This window comes from Mustelus asterias, unplaced genomic scaffold (assembly GCF_964213995.1).
Source record: "Mustelus asterias unplaced genomic scaffold, sMusAst1.hap1.1 HAP1_SCAFFOLD_2145, whole genome shotgun sequence".
In the NCBI taxonomy this organism is placed as follows: Eukaryota; Metazoa; Chordata; class Chondrichthyes; order Carcharhiniformes; family Triakidae; genus Mustelus; species Mustelus asterias.
This window is the reverse complement of record NW_027592090.1, coordinates 1-13,781: the sequence shown is the minus strand read 5'-3', so window position 1 is coordinate 13,781 and position 13,781 is coordinate 1. Positions and strand designations below refer to the sequence as shown.

At 47.3% G+C, this 13,781-nt stretch overlaps 15 non-coding genes across 15 annotated transcripts; all 15 read right to left on the bottom strand.

Moving 5' to 3' along the window:
• Window positions 1-118: 118 nt before the first annotated feature.
• On the bottom strand, window positions 119-189 carry trnag-gcc (transfer RNA glycine (anticodon GCC)). Its single transcript has one exon. It is a non-coding gene; the product is annotated as a tRNA-Gly (tRNA).
• Window positions 190-1,705: 1,516 nt separating this feature from the next.
• On the bottom strand, window positions 1,706-1,776 carry trnag-gcc (transfer RNA glycine (anticodon GCC)). Its single transcript has one exon. It is a non-coding gene; the product is annotated as a tRNA-Gly (tRNA).
• A 145-nt stretch (window positions 1,777-1,921) lies between these two features.
• On the bottom strand, window positions 1,922-1,992 carry trnag-gcc (transfer RNA glycine (anticodon GCC)). The gene has a single exon. It is a non-coding gene; the product is annotated as a tRNA-Gly (tRNA).
• Window positions 1,993-3,508: 1,516 nt separating this feature from the next.
• On the bottom strand, window positions 3,509-3,579 carry trnag-gcc (transfer RNA glycine (anticodon GCC)). The gene has a single exon. It is a non-coding gene; the product is annotated as a tRNA-Gly (tRNA).
• A 143-nt stretch (window positions 3,580-3,722) lies between these two features.
• trnag-gcc (transfer RNA glycine (anticodon GCC)) lies at window positions 3,723-3,793 on the bottom strand. The gene has a single exon. It is a non-coding gene; the product is annotated as a tRNA-Gly (tRNA).
• A 1,516-nt stretch (window positions 3,794-5,309) lies between these two features.
• trnag-gcc (transfer RNA glycine (anticodon GCC)) lies at window positions 5,310-5,380 on the bottom strand. Its single transcript has one exon. It is a non-coding gene; the product is annotated as a tRNA-Gly (tRNA).
• A 145-nt stretch (window positions 5,381-5,525) lies between these two features.
• Window positions 5,526-5,596, bottom strand: trnag-gcc (transfer RNA glycine (anticodon GCC)). The gene has a single exon. It is a non-coding gene; the product is annotated as a tRNA-Gly (tRNA).
• Window positions 5,597-7,112: 1,516 nt separating this feature from the next.
• On the bottom strand, window positions 7,113-7,183 carry trnag-gcc (transfer RNA glycine (anticodon GCC)). Its single transcript has one exon. It is a non-coding gene; the product is annotated as a tRNA-Gly (tRNA).
• A 143-nt stretch (window positions 7,184-7,326) lies between these two features.
• Window positions 7,327-7,397, bottom strand: trnag-gcc (transfer RNA glycine (anticodon GCC)). Its single transcript has one exon. It is a non-coding gene; the product is annotated as a tRNA-Gly (tRNA).
• Window positions 7,398-8,913: 1,516 nt separating this feature from the next.
• trnag-gcc (transfer RNA glycine (anticodon GCC)) lies at window positions 8,914-8,984 on the bottom strand. Its single transcript has one exon. It is a non-coding gene; the product is annotated as a tRNA-Gly (tRNA).
• A 143-nt stretch (window positions 8,985-9,127) lies between these two features.
• trnag-gcc (transfer RNA glycine (anticodon GCC)) lies at window positions 9,128-9,198 on the bottom strand. The gene has a single exon. It is a non-coding gene; the product is annotated as a tRNA-Gly (tRNA).
• Window positions 9,199-10,714: 1,516 nt separating this feature from the next.
• Window positions 10,715-10,785, bottom strand: trnag-gcc (transfer RNA glycine (anticodon GCC)). Its single transcript has one exon. It is a non-coding gene; the product is annotated as a tRNA-Gly (tRNA).
• Window positions 10,786-10,930: 145 nt separating this feature from the next.
• Window positions 10,931-11,001, bottom strand: trnag-gcc (transfer RNA glycine (anticodon GCC)). Its single transcript has one exon. It is a non-coding gene; the product is annotated as a tRNA-Gly (tRNA).
• A 1,516-nt stretch (window positions 11,002-12,517) lies between these two features.
• On the bottom strand, window positions 12,518-12,588 carry trnag-gcc (transfer RNA glycine (anticodon GCC)). The gene has a single exon. It is a non-coding gene; the product is annotated as a tRNA-Gly (tRNA).
• A 145-nt stretch (window positions 12,589-12,733) lies between these two features.
• On the bottom strand, window positions 12,734-12,804 carry trnag-gcc (transfer RNA glycine (anticodon GCC)). Its single transcript has one exon. It is a non-coding gene; the product is annotated as a tRNA-Gly (tRNA).
• Between the last annotated feature and the right edge of the window lie 977 nt (window positions 12,805-13,781).

Here is a 13,781-nt window from a genome sequence, read left to right as displayed (position 1 = left end):
CTTTCAACCAGTGCTTTCACATGCAAAGAAACGTTGATCATTTGCAGCAGCAAATTCAATGCTGCTCACACACACACAACAACAACAACAGCAACACAGAGAAATTAACTCCTGCTCGTGCATTGGCCGGGAATCGAACCCGGGCCTCCCGCGTGGCAGGCGAGAATTCTACCACTGAACCACCAATGCTGCTCCGGTTCTTTCGCCCCCACATGCTCTCTCTTTCTTCACACTCAGCAGCATTACAATTTTCTCACTTTCTCCTTTCATTCCCCAAATGCCCACAAATGCTCTCACTCAAATCTCACACGTAACATCGCACAAGCCTCTCCTGCTGCTCAACACCTTCCTTTCATTCACAACCACATCTCAAACTTTCAACCTTCCTCCAAAACACATGCACTCTGCAACAATCCCCCTCTCACACAGCCTCCTTCTGCCGAATATGCCTCTGCTTTCACCACATCAATCTAAACACGCTTAAATCTTGCTCAAATCACTTGCACACTGTCTCTTTACACTCACTTCACACCACTACAATATTGCCTCATGCCAATCTCCAACATCTTCCAGGCGCTACTTTGCTTCAAAGCCGCCACCCAGTGCTCCACCAGGCCAAGCTGCCACTTTCAACACTTCGTGGAATCTCGATTCTTGCTGCCAAAGAAATTTGGCTTCCACTCTTGTTATTTTCCAGCCATGTGTGTTACTTCCCCTCTTGCTGTGCTAAACATGGTGCGAAGGCCCCTGGTGGCTTTCAAACAAAGGCAAGTGTCACTTCACATGTGCGGCAAGCAATTCTCAATCGCGACCTGTGTTTAGACGATTGTTTTGAAGTCATTGCCAACCTTGGTGAGATTTCAATTCAGCAATGAGCTATGCATGCCTCTGCATCGTAAGCCCAACAGCATTGCCATAATGCTGTCACATCCTCCGCCCTGTTCCCTGTGTGTCATGCTGCTCACCAAGTTCTCGGACGTATGTCACGCTTTGTGAGGGAGGGAAAGATGGGGTGAGCCAGCAGGAGCTGATGATGAGAATGGTCAGACTTTTAGAAAGATTGGTGAAGCTGCCACTATTCTACTTCGAGTAGAAGGGGCTCGCTCCAAAGAGGAGATAGCTTCTCAGCAAATTTACCTCAGGTCAGCAAAGTGTTAATCTCCAATTGGACTCTGCAAAAGAGCAAAGTGAGACTGTGTCTCCACCCATTTCTGATTGAAAACAGCACTGTGAAGAGCCTGGGCATGTTTCCCTACATGCACGGCGCAATTTCAATGTGCTTTGCTGTTGTTTGTGGCTGCAGTTGATATTGCAGTGTGTGCAGAGTGTGTGCATGCCTGAGAAGGAATTGATGGTAAGAAGCAAAGTGTGTTTTAAAAGAGAGCCAAGTAAAAATGATCAAGTTGTGAAAAGTTTCTTTGAAGTTTGCTGCAGAGAGTGAAGGTAAAAGTGAGGTGAAGGGTGAGGAGCGTAGATGGCTTTGCGAGAAGTGCAATGAGGAGCGTGGTATTTGAATGTGAGTGTGTGTTTGCAGCTGTTGAGTGTTGGAAGAGAAAGAAAAAGGGAAAAGTGAAGCAGATGTTGAAAATTAGCATGAGGCAAATGGAAAAGAGATTGAGGTGGTTGAAGTGGCTGGGCAGTACAGAATTGCAAAGAAAGAAAGAGTGTGGGCTGAATGGAGAGAGGAATGAAAAAGAAGGTGCTTTGCATTGGCCGGGAATCGAACCCAGGCCTCCCGCGTGGCAGGCAAGAATTCTACCACTGAACCACCAATGCACAGAGCAGAAGAAAGTGCTCGTTTCTTTCAACCAGTGCTTTCACATGCAAAGAAACGTTGATCATTTGCAGCAGCAAATTCAATGCTGCTCACACACACACACAACAACAACAACAGCAACACAGAGAAATTAACTCCTGCTCGTGCATTGGCCGGGAATCGAACCCGGGCCTCCCGCGTGGCAGGCGAGAATTCTACCACTGAACCACCAATGCTGCTCCGGTTCTTTCGCCCCCACATGCTCTCTCTTTCTTCACACTCAGCAGCATTACAATTTTCTCACTTTCTCCTTTCATTCCCCAAATGCCCACAAATGCTCTCACTCAAATCTCACACGTAACATCGCACAAGCCTCTCCTGCTGCTCAACACCTTCCTTTCATTCACAACCACATCTCAAACTTTCAACCTTCCTCCAAAACACATGCACTCTGCAACAATCCCCCTCTCACACAGCCTCCTTCTGCCGAATATGCCTCTGCTTTCACCACATCAATCTAAACACGCTTAAATCTTGCTCAAATCACTTGCACACTGTCTCTTTACACTCACTTCACACCACTACAATATTGCCTCATGCCAATCTCCAACATCTTCCAGGCGCTACTTTGCTTCAAAGCCGCCACCCAGTGCTCCACCAGGCCAAGCTGCCACTTTCAACACTTCGTGGAATCTCGATTCTTGCTGCCAAAGAAATTTGGCTTCCACTCTTGTTATTTTCCAGCCATGTGTGTTACTTCCCCTCTTGCTGTGCTAAACATGGTGCGAAGGCCCCTGGTGGCTTTCAAACAAAGGCAAGTGTCACTTCACATGTGCGGCAAGCAATTCTCAATCGCGACCTGTGTTTAGACGATTGTTTTGAAGTCATTGCCAACCTTGGTGAGATTTCAATTCAGCAATGAGCTATGCATGCCTCTGCATCGTAAACCCAACAGCATTGCCATAATGCTGTCACATCCTCCGCCCTGTTCCCTGTGTGTCATGCTGCTCACCAAGTTCTCGGACGTATGTCACGCTTTGTGAGGGAGGGAAAGATGGGGTGAGCCAGCAGGAGCTGATGATGAGAATGGTCAGACTTTTAGAAAGATTGGTGAAGCTGCCACTATTCTACTTCGAGTAGAAGGGGCTCGCTCCAAAGAGGAGATAGCTTCTCAGCAAATTTACCTCAGGTCAGCAAAGTGTTAATCTCCAATTGGACTCTGCAAAAGAGCAAAGTGAGACTGTGTCTCCACCCATTTCTGATTGAAAACAGCACTGTGAAGAGCCTGGGCATGTTTCCCTACATGCACGGCGCAATTTCAATGTGCTTTGCTGTTGTTTGTGGCTGCAGTTGACATTGCAGTGTGTGCAGAGTGTGTGCATGCCTGAGAAGGAATTGATGGTAAGAAGCAAAGTGTGTTTTAAAAGAGAGCCAAGTAAAAATGATCAAGTTGTGAAAAGTTTCTTTGAAGTTTGCTGCAGAGAGTGAAGGTAAAAGTGAGGTGAAGGGTGAGGAGCGTAGATGGCTTTGCGAGAAGTGCGATGAGGAGCGTGGTATTTGAATGTGAGTGTGTGTTTGCAGCTGTTGAGTGTTGGAAGAGAAAGAAAAAGGGAAAAGTGAAGCAGATGTTGAAAATTAGCATGAGGCAAATGGAAAAGAGATTGAGGTGGTTGAAGTGGCTGGGCAGTACAGAATTGCAAAGAAAGAAAGAGTGTGGGCTGAATGGAGAGAGGAATGAAAAAGAAGGTGCTTTGCATTGGCCGGGAATCGAACCCAGGCCTCCCGCGTGGCAGGCAAGAATTCTACCACTGAACCACCAATGCACAGAGCAGAAGAAAGTGCTCGTTTCTTTCAACCAGTGCTTTCACATGCAAAGAAACGTTGATCATTTGCAGCAGCAAATTCAATGCTGCTCACACACACACAACAACAACAACAGCAACACAGAGAAATTAACTCCTGCTCGTGCATTGGCCGGGAATCGAACCCGGGCCTCCCGCGTGGCAGGCGAGAATTCTACCACTGAACCACCAATGCTGCTCCGGTTCTTTCGCCCCCACATGCTCTCTCTTTCTTCACACTCAGCAGCATTACAATTTTCTCACTTTCTCCTTTCATTCCCCAAATGCCCACAAATGCTCTCACTCAAATCTCACACGTAACATCGCACAAGCCTCTCCTGCTGCTCAACACCTTCCTTTCATTCACAACCACATCTCAAACTTTCAACCTTCCTCCAAAACACATGCACTCTGCAACAATCCCCCTCTCACACAGCCTCCTTCTGCCGAATATGCCTCTGCTTTCACCACATCAATCTAAACACGCTTAAATCTTGCTCAAATCACTTGCACACTGTCTCTTTACACTCACTTCACACCACTACAATATTGCCTCATGCCAATCTCCAACATCTTCCAGGCGCTACTTTGCTTCAAAGCCGCCACCCAGTGCTCCACCAGGCCAAGCTGCCACTTTCAACACTTCGTGGAATCTCGATTCTTGCTGCCAAAGAAATTTGGCTTCCACTCTTGTTATTTTCCAGCCATGTGTGTTACTTCCCCTCTTGCTGTGCTAAACATGGTGCGAAGGCCCCTGGTGGCTTTCAAACAAAGGCAAGTGTCACTTCACATGTGCGGCAAGCAATTCTCAATCGCGACCTGTGTTTAGACGATTGTTTTGAAGTCATTGCCAACCTTGGTGAGATTTCAATTCAGCAATGAGCTATGCATGCCTCTGCATCGTAAGCCCAACAGCATTGCCATAATGCTGTCACATCCTCCGCCCTGTTCCCTGTGTGTCATGCTGCTCACCAAGTTCTCGGACGTATGTCACGCTTTGTGAGGGAGGGAAAGATGGGGTGAGCCAGCAGGAGCTGATGATGAGAATGGTCAGACTTTTAGAAAGATTGGTGAAGCTGCCACTATTCTACTTCGAGTAGAAGGGGCTCGCTCCAAAGAGGAGATAGCTTCTCAGCAAATTTACCTCAGGTCAGCAAAGTGTTAATCTCCAATTGGACTCTGCAAAAGAGCAAAGTGAGACTGTGTCTCCACCCATTTCTGATTGAAAACAGCACTGTGAAGAGCCTGGGCATGTTTCCCTACATGCACGGCGCAATTTCAATGTGCTTTGCTGTTGTTTGTGGCTGCAGTTGATATTGCAGTGTGTGCAGAGTGTGTGCATGCCTGAGAAGGAATTGATGGTAAGAAGCAAAGTGTGTTTTAAAAGAGAGCCAAGTAAAAATGATCAAGTTGTGAAAAGTTTCTTTGAAGTTTGCTGCAGAGAGTGAAGGTAAAAGTGAGGTGAAGGGTGAGGAGCGTAGATGGCTTTGCGAGAAGTGCGATGAGGAGCGTGGTATTTGAATGTGAGTGTGTGTTTGCAGCTGTTGAGTGTTGGAAGAGAAAGAAAAAGGGAAAAGTGAAGCAGATGTTGAAAATTAGCATGAGGCAAATGGAAAAGAGATTGAGGTGGTTGAAGTGGCTGGGCAGTACAGAATTGCAAAGAAAGAAAGAGTGTGGGCTGAATGGAGAGAGGAATGAAAAAGAAGGTGCTTTGCATTGGCCGGGAATCGAACCCGGGCCTCCCGCGTGGCAGGCGAGAATTCTACCACTGAACCACCAATGCACAGAGCAGAAGAAAGTGCTCGTTTCTTTCAACCAGTGCTTTCACATGCAAAGAAACGTTGATCATTTGCAGCAGCAAATTCAATGCTGCTCACACACACACACAACAACAACAACAGCAACACAGAGAAATTAACTACTGCTCGTGCATTGGCCGGGAATCGAACCCGGGCCTCCCGCGTGGCAGGCGAGAATTCTACCACTCAACCACCAATGCTGCTCCGGTTCTTTCACCCCCACATGCTCTCTCTTTCTTCACACTCAGCAGCATTACAATGTTCTCACTTTCTCCTTTCATTCCCCAAATGCCCACAAATGCTCTCACTCAAATCTCACACGCAACATCGCACAAGCCTCTCCTGCTGCTCAACACCTTCCTTTCATTCACAACCACATCTCAAACTTTCAACCTTCCTCCAAAACACATGCACTCTGCAACAATCCCCCTCTCACACAGCCTCCTTCTCCCAAATATGCCACTGCTTTCACCACATCAATCTAAACACGCTTAAAACTTGCTCAAATCACTTGCACACTGTCTCTTTACACTCACTTCACACCACTACAATATCGCCTCATGCCACTCTGCAACATCTTCCAGGCGCTACATTGCTTCAAAGCCGCCACCCAGTGCTGCACCAGGCCAAGCTGCCACTTTCAACACTTCGTGGAATCTCGATTCTTGCTGCCAAAGAAATTTGGCTTCCACTCTTGTTATTTTCCAGCCATGTGTGTTACTTCCCCTATTGCCCTGCTAAACATGGTGCGAAGGCCCCAGGTGGCTTTCAAACAAAGGCAAGCGTCACTTCACATCCGCCGCAAGCAATTCTCAATCGCGACCTGTGTTTAGACGATTGTTTTGAAGTCATTGCCAGCCTTGGTGAGATTTCAACTCAGCAATGAGCTATGCATGCCTCTGCATCATAAGCCCAACAGCATTGCCATAATGCTGTCACATCCTCCGCCCTGTTCCCTGTGTGTCATGCTGCTCACCAAGTTCTCGGACGTATGTCACGCTTTGTGAGGGAGGGAAAGATGGGGTGAGCCAGCAGGAGCTGATGATGAGAATGGTCAGACTTTTAGAAAGATTGGTGAAGCTGCCACTCTTCTACTTCCAGTAGAAGGGGCTCGCTCCAAAGAGCAGATAGCTTCTCAGCAAATTTACCTCAGGTCAACAAAGTGTTAATCTCCAATTGGACTCTGCAAAAGAGCAAAGTGAGACTGTGTCTCCACCCATTTCTGATTGAAAACAGCACTGTGAAGAGCCTGGGCATGTTTCCCTACATGCACGGTGCAATTTCAATGTGCTTTGCTGTTGTTTGTGGCTGCAGTTGACATTGCAGTGTGTGCAGAGTGTGTGCATGCCTGAGAAGGAATTGATGGTAAGAAGCAAAGTGTGTTTTAAAAGAGAGCCAAGTAAAAATGATCAAGTTGTGAAAAGTTTCTTTGAAGTTTGCTGCAGAGAGTGAAGGTAAAAGTGAGGTGAAGGGTGAGGAGCGTAGATGGCTTTGCGAGAAGTGCGATGAGGAGCGTGGTATTTGAATGTGAGTGTGTGTTTGCAGCTGTTGAGTGTTGGAAGAGAAAGAAAAAGGGAAAAGTGAAGCAGATGTTGAAAATTAGCATGAGGCAAATGGAAAAGAGATTGAGGTGGTTGAAGTGGCTGGGCAGTACAGAATTGCAAAGAAAGAAAGAGTGTGGGCTGAATGGAGAGAGGAATGAAAAAGAAGGTGCTTTGCATTGGCCGGGAATCGAACCCAGGCCTCCCGCGTGGCAGGCGAGAATTCTACCACTGAACCACCAATGCACAGAGCAGAAGAAAGTGCTCGTTTCTTTCAACCAGTGCTTTCACATGCAAAGAAATGTTGATCATTTGCAGCAGCAAATTCAATGCTGCTCACACACACACAACAACAACAACAGCAACACAGAGAAATTAACTCCTGCTCGTGCATTGGCCGGGAATCGAACCCGGGCCTCCCGCGTGGCAGGCGAGAATTCTACCACTGAACCACCAATGCTGCTCCGGTTCTTTCGCCCCCACATGCTCTCTCTTTCTTCACACTCAGCAGCATTACAATTTTCTCACTTTCTCCTTTCATTCCCCAAATGCCCACAAATGCTCTCACTCAAATCTCACACGTAACATCGCACAAGCCTCTCCTGCTGCTCAACACCTTCCTTTCATTCACAACCACATCTCAAACTTTCAACCTTCCTCCAAAACACATGCACTCTGCAACAATCCCCCTCTCACACAGCCTCCTTCTGCCGAATATGCCTCTGCTTTCACCACATCAATCTAAACACGCTTAAATCTTGCTCAAATCACTTGCACACTGTCTCTTTACACTCACTTCACACCACTACAATATTGCCTCATGCCAATCTCCAACATCTTCCAGGCGCTACTTTGCTTCAAAGCCGCCACCCAGTGCTCCACCAGGCCAAGCTGCCACTTTCAACACTTCGTGGAATCTCGATTCTTGCTGCCAAAGAAATTTGGCTTCCACTCTTGTTATTTTCCAGCCATGTGTGTTACTTCCCCTCTTGCTGTGCTAAACATGGTGCGAAGGCCCCTGGTGGCTTTCAAACAAAGGCAAGTGTCACTTCACATGTGCGGCAAGCAATTCTCAATCGCGACCTGTGTTTAGACGATTGTTTTGAAGTCATTGCCAACCTTGGTGAGATTTCAATTCAGCAATGAGCTATGCATGCCTCTGCATCGTAAGCCCAACAGCATTGCCATAATGCTGTCACATCCTCCGCCCTGTTCCCTGTGTGTCATGCTGCTCACCAAGTTCTCGGACGTATGTCACGCTTTGTGAGGGAGGGAAAGATGGGGTGAGCCAGCAGGAGCTGATGATGAGAATGGTCAGACTTTTAGAAAGATTGGTGAAGCTGCCACTATTCTACTTCGAGTAGAAGGGGCTCGCTCCAAAGAGGAGATAGCTTCTCAGCAAATTTACCTCAGGTCAGCAAAGTGTTAATCTCCAATTGGACTCTGCAAAAGAGCAAAGTGAGACTGTGTCTCCACCCATTTCTGATTGAAAACAGCACTGTGAAGAGCCTGGGCATGTTTCCCTACATGCACGGCGCAATTTCAATGTGCTTTGCTGTTGTTTGTGGCTGCAGTTGATATTGCAGTGTGTGCAGAGTGTGTGCATGCCTGAGAAGGAATTGATGGTAAGAAGCAAAGTGTGTTTTAAAAGAGAGCCAAGTAAAAATGATCAAGTTGTGAAAAGTTTCTTTGAAGTTTGCTGCAGAGAGTGAAGGTAAAAGTGAGGTGAAGGGTGAGGAGCGTAGATGGCTTTGCGAGAAGTGCGATGAGGAGCGTGGTATTTGAATGTGAGTGTGTGTTTGCAGCTGTTGAGTGTTGGAAGAGAAAGAAAAAGGGAAAAGTGAAGCAGATGTTGAAAATTAGCATGAGGCAAATGGAAAAGAGATTGAGGTGGTTGAAGTGGCTGGGCAGTACAGAATTGCAAAGAAAGAAAGAGTGTGGGCTGAATGGAGAGAGGAATGAAAAAGAAGGTGCTTTGCATTGGCCGGGAATCGAACCCAGGCCTCCCGCGTGGCAGGCGAGAATTCTACCACTGAACCACCAATGCACAGAGCAGAAGAAAGTGCTCGTTTCTTTCAACCAGTGCTTTCACATGCAAAGAAATGTTGATCATTTGCAGCAGCAAATTCAATGCTGCTCACACACACACAACAACAACAACAGCAACACAGAGAAATTAACTCCTGCTCGTGCATTGGCCGGGAATCGAACCCGGGCCTCCCGCGTGGCAGGCGAGAATTCTACCACTGAACCACCAATGCTGCTCCGGTTCTTTCGCCCCCACATGCTCTCTCTTTCTTCACACTCAGCAGCATTACAATTTTCTCACTTTCTCCTTTCATTCCCCAAATGCCCACAAATGCTCTCACTCAAATCTCACACGTAACATCGCACAAGCCTCTCCTGCTGCTCAACACCTTCCTTTCATTCACAACCACATCTCAAACTTTCAACCTTCCTCCAAAACACATGCACTCTGCAACAATCCCCCTCTCACACAGCCTCCTTCTGCCGAATATGCCTCTGCTTTCACCACATCAATCTAAACACGCTTAAATCTTGCTCAAATCACTTGCACACTGTCTCTTTACACTCACTTCACACCACTACAATATTGCCTCATGCCAATCTCCAACATCTTCCAGGCGCTACTTTGCTTCAAAGCCGCCACCCAGTGCTCCACCAGGCCAAGCTGCCACTTTCAACACTTCGTGGAATCTCGATTCTTGCTGCCAAAGAAATTTGGCTTCCACTCTTGTTATTTTCCAGCCATGTGTGTTACTTCCCCTCTTGCTGTGCTAAACATGGTGCGAAGGCCCCTGGTGGCTTTCAAACAAAGGCAAGTGTCACTTCACATGTGCGGCAAGCAATTCTCAATCGCGACCTGTGTTTAGACGATTGTTTTGAAGTCATTGCCAACCTTGGTGAGATTTCAATTCAGCAATGAGCTATGCATGCCTCTGCATCGTAAGCCCAACAGCATTGCCATAATGCTGTCACATCCTCCGCCCTGTTCCCTGTGTGTCATGCTGCTCACCAAGTTCTCGGACGTATGTCACGCTTTGTGAGGGAGGGAAAGATGGGGTGAGCCAGCAGGAGCTGATGATGAGAATGGTCAGACTTTTAGAAAGATTGGTGAAGCTGCCACTATTCTACTTCGAGTAGAAGGGGCTCGCTCCAAAGAGGAGATAGCTTCTCAGCAAATTTACCTCAGGTCAGCAAAGTGTTAATCTCCAATTGGACTCTGCAAAAGAGCAAAGTGAGACTGTGTCTCCACCCATTTCTGATTGAAAACAGCACTGTGAAGAGCCTGGGCATGTTTCCCTACATGCACGGCGCAATTTCAATGTGCTTTGCTGTTGTTTGTGGCTGCAGTTGATATTGCAGTGTGTGCAGAGTGTGTGCATGCCTGAGAAGGAATTGATGGTAAGAAGCAAAGTGTGTTTTAAAAGAGAGCCAAGTAAAAATGATCAAGTTGTGAAAAGTTTCTTTGAAGTTTGCTGCAGAGAGTGAAGGTAAAAGTGAGGTGAAGGGTGAGGAGCGTAGATGGCTTTGCGAGAAGTGCGATGAGGAGCGTGGTATTTGAATGTGAGTGTGTGTTTGCAGCTGTTGAGTGTTGGAAGAGAAAGAAAAAGGGAAAAGTGAAGCAGATGTTGAAAATTAGCATGAGGCAAATGGAAAAGAGATTGAGGTGGTTGAAGTGGCTGGGCAGTACAGAATTGCAAAGAAAGAAAGAGTGTGGGCTGAATGGAGAGAGGAATGAAAAAGAAGGTGCTTTGCATTGGCCGGGAATCGAACCCGGGCCTCCCGCGTGGCAGGCGAGAATTCTACCACTGAACCACCAATGCACAGAGCAGAAGAAAGTGCTCGTTTCTTTCAACCAGTGCTTTCACATGCAAAGAAACGTTGATCATTTGCAGCAGCAAATTCAATGCTGCTCACACACACACACAACAACAACAACAGCAACACAGAGAAATTAACTACTGCTCGTGCATTGGCCGGGAATCGAACCCGGGCCTCCCGCGTGGCAGGCGAGAATTCTACCACTCAACCACCAATGCTGCTCCGGTTCTTTCACCCCCACATGCTCTCTCTTTCTTCACACTCAGCAGCATTACAATGTTCTCACTTTCTCCTTTCATTCCCCAAATGCCCACAAATGCTCTCACTCAAATCTCACACGCAACATCGCACAAGCCTCTCCTGCTGCTCAACACCTTCCTTTCATTCACAACCACATCTCAAACTTTCAACCTTCCTCCAAAACACATGCACTCTGCAACAATCCCCCTCTCACACAGCCTCCTTCTCCCAAATATGCCACTGCTTTCACCACATCAATCTAAACACGCTTAAAACTTGCTCAAATCACTTGCACACTGTCTCTTTACACTCACTTCACACCACTACAATATCGCCTCATGCCACTCTGCAACATCTTCCAGGCGCTACATTGCTTCAAAGCCGCCACCCAGTGCTGCACCAGGCCAAGCTGCCACTTTCAACACTTCGTGGAATCTCGATTCTTGCTGCCAAAGAAATTTGGCTTCCACTCTTGTTATTTTCCAGCCATGTGTGTTACTTCCCCTATTGCCCTGCTAAACATGGTGCGAAGGCCCCAGGTGGCTTTCAAACAAAGGCAAGCGTCACTTCACATCCGCCGCAAGCAATTCTCAATCGCGACCTGTGTTTAGACGATTGTTTTGAAGTCATTGCCAGCCTTGGTGAGATTTCAACTCAGCAATGAGCTATGCATGCCTCTGCATCGTAAGCCCAACAGCATTGCCATAATGCTGTCACATCCTCCGCCCTGTTCCCTGTGTGTCATGCTGCTCACCAAGTTCTCGGACGTATGTCACGCTTTGTGAGGGAGGGAAAGATGGGGTGAGCCAGCAGGAGCTGATGATGAGAATGGTCAGACTTTTAGAAAGATTGGTGAAGCTGCCACTCTTCTACTTCCAGTAGAAGGGGCTCGCTCCAAAGAGCAGATAGCTTCTCAGCAAATTTACCTCAGGTCAACAAAGTGTTAATCTCCAATTGGACTCTGCAAAAGAGCAAAGTGAGACTGTGTCTCCACCCATTTCTGATTGAAAACAGCACTGTGAAGAGCCTGGGCATGTTTCCCTACATGCACGGCGCAATTTCAATGTGCTTTGCTGTTGTTTGTGGCTGCAGTTGACATTGCAGTGTGTGCAGAGTGTGTGCATGCCTGAGAAGGAATTGATGGTAAGAAGCAAAGTGTGTTTTAAAAGAGAGCCAAGTAAAAATGATCAAGTTGTGAAAAGTTTCTTTGAAGTTTGCTGCAGAGAGTGAAGGTAAAAGTGAGGTGAAGGGTGAGGAGCGTAGATGGCTTTGCGAGAAGTGCGATGAGGAGCGTGGTATTTGAATGTGAGTGTGTGTTTGCAGCTGTTGAGTGTTGGAAGAGAAAGAAAAAGGGAAAAGTGAAGCAGATGTTGAAAATTAGCATGAGGCAAATGGAAAAGAGATTGAGGTGGTTGAAGTGGCTGGGCAGTACAGAATTGCAAAGAAAGAAAGAGTGTGGGCTGAATGGAGAGAGGAATGAAAAAGAAGGTGCTTTGCATTGGCCGGGAATCGAACCCAGGCCTCCCGCGTGGCAGGCGAGAATTCTACCACTGAACCACCAATGCACAGAGCAGAAGAAAGTGCTCGTTTCTTTCAACCAGTGCTTTCACATGCAAAGAAACGTTGATCATTTGCAGCAGCAAATTCAATGCTGCTCACACACACACACAACAACAACAACAGCAACACAGAGAAATTAACTCCTGCTCGTGCATTGGCCGGGAATCGAACCCGGGCCTCCCGCGTGGCAGGCGAGAATTCTACCACTGAACCACCAATGCTGCTCCGGTTCTTTCGCCCCCACATGCTCTCTCTTTCTTCACACTCAGCAGCATTACAATTTTCTCACTTTCTCCTTTCATTCCCCAAATGCCCACAAATGCTCTCACTCAAATCTCACACGTAACATCGCACAAGCCTCTCCTGCTGCTCAACACCTTCCTTTCATTCACAACCACATCTCAAACTTTCAACCTTCCTCCAAAACACATGCACTCTGCAACAATCCCCCTCTCACACAGCCTCCTTCTGCCGAATATGCCTCTGCTTTCACCACATCAATCTAAACACGCTTAAATCTTGCTCAAATCACTTGCACACTGTCTCTTTACACTCACTTCACACCACTACAATATTGCCTCATGCCAATCTCCAACATCTTCCAGGCGCTACTTTGCTTCAAAGCCGCCACCCAGTGCTCCACCAGGCCAAGCTGCCACTTTCAACACTTCGTGGAATCTCGATTCTTGCTGCCAAAGAAATTTGGCTTCCACTCTTGTTATTTTCCAGCCATGTGTGTTACTTCCCCTCTTGCTGTGCTAAACATGGTGCGAAGGCCCCTGGTGGCTTTCAAACAAAGGCAAGTGTCACTTCACATGTGCGGCAAGCAATTCTCAATCGCGACCTGTGTTTAGACGATTGTTTTGAAGTCATTGCCAACCTTGGTGAGATTTCAATTCAGCAATGAGCTATGCATGCCTCTGCATCGTAAGCCCAACAGCATTGCCATAATGCTGTCACATCCTCCGCCCTGTTCCCTGTGTGTCATGCTGCTCACCAAGTTCTCGGACGTATGTCACGCTTTGTGAGGGAGGGAAAGATGGGGTGAGCCAGCAGGAGCTGATGATGAGAATGGTCAGACTTTTAGAAAGATTGGTGAAGCTGCCACTATTCTACTTCGAGTAGAAGGGGCTCGCTCCAAAGAGGAGATAGCTTCTCAGCAAATTTACCTCAGGTCAGCAAAGTGTTAATCTCCAAT